The 1,144-nt window shown below is 37.0% G+C and overlaps 1 pseudogene; it reads left to right on the top strand.

The window, feature by feature from the left end:
- Nucleotides 1-345: 345 nt before the first annotated feature.
- LOC110212349 (ubiquitin-ribosomal protein eS31 fusion protein pseudogene) lies at nt 346-895 on the top strand (annotated as a pseudogene).
- The last annotated feature ends 249 nt before the right edge of the window (nt 896-1,144 follow it).

Genomic DNA, 1,144 nt, shown 5'->3' with positions numbered 1-1,144 from the left:
GCTATCTTTTGTGTAATATTATGATCTTCTGTCCATAGTTCTTCAGACATTCTGTCTGCCACATCTAATTCCTTAAATTTATTCATCACTTTCATATTATATTTAGGACAAACCTATACAGTATGATGATTTTTTTTCCTATTTCTTTCCATTTAAATCTGATTTTGCAATAAGAAGCTTATCATCTGAGCCACAGTCAGTTCCAGGTCTTGTTTTAATTGACTGAATAGGGCTTCTCCACCTTTGGCTGCAAAATATCTAATCAATCTCATTTGTATCTTGACAATCTTATGATGTCCATATCTAGAGTCACTTTTGGTATTGTTGAAAAAAAAGTTTGTCTCTTTTTCAGATCCGCCATCAACGGGTGGACCCAGTGCCACGACGCAGATTTTCGTGAAGACTTTGATGGGGAAGACCATCACGCTTGAGGTTGAACCGTCTGATACTATTGAAAATGTCAAGGCCAAGATACAAGATAAGGAAGATATTCCCCCTGATCAACAAAGATTGATTTTTGTGGGCAAGACACTGGAAGATGGTCGAACTTTGTCTGACTACGATATTCAGAAGGAATCTACCCTTCATCTTGTTCTGAGGCTTCGTGGTGGTGTCAAGAAGAGAAAGAAGAAGTCTTATACCACTCCCAAAAAGAACAGGCATAAGACAAAGAAGGTTAAGCTTGCAGTTCTGAAGTACTATAAGATTGATGAGAATGACAAGATTAGCCGCCTTCGATGAGAGTGCGCTTCTGATGAATGTGGTGCTGCGGTCTTTATGGCTAGCCATTTTGACAGACATTATTGTGGCAAGTGTTGTCTAACCTACTGCTTCAACAAGCCAGAAGACAAGTAAATGTATATGTGTTAATAAAATATTAAAAAAAAAGTTTGCTTTGACCAGATTTTCATGATAAAACTATACTCTCTTCTCTTCTTCATTTTGTAATTGAAGGCCTAACTTGCCTGTTATTTCAATTATCTTTCATTTTCCTGCTTTAGCATTCCAATCCCCTATGATGAATGTGACATTTTTTAGTGTTGTTTCTAGATGTTGTAGGTCTTCATAGCATTGATCAACTTTGCCATCAGTGATTAGAGCATAGACTTGTATTACTGTGATGTTGAATGGTTTGCCTTGGATT

Source organism: Phascolarctos cinereus, unplaced genomic scaffold, assembly GCF_003287225.1.
Source record: "Phascolarctos cinereus isolate Bilbo 61053 unplaced genomic scaffold, phaCin_HiC Scaffold_2;HRSCAF=192, whole genome shotgun sequence".
Lineage (NCBI taxonomy): Eukaryota > Metazoa > Chordata > Mammalia > Diprotodontia > Phascolarctidae > Phascolarctos > Phascolarctos cinereus.
Note: the sequence above shows the minus strand (reverse complement) of the source record. Positions and strands in the feature narration are given on the sequence as shown.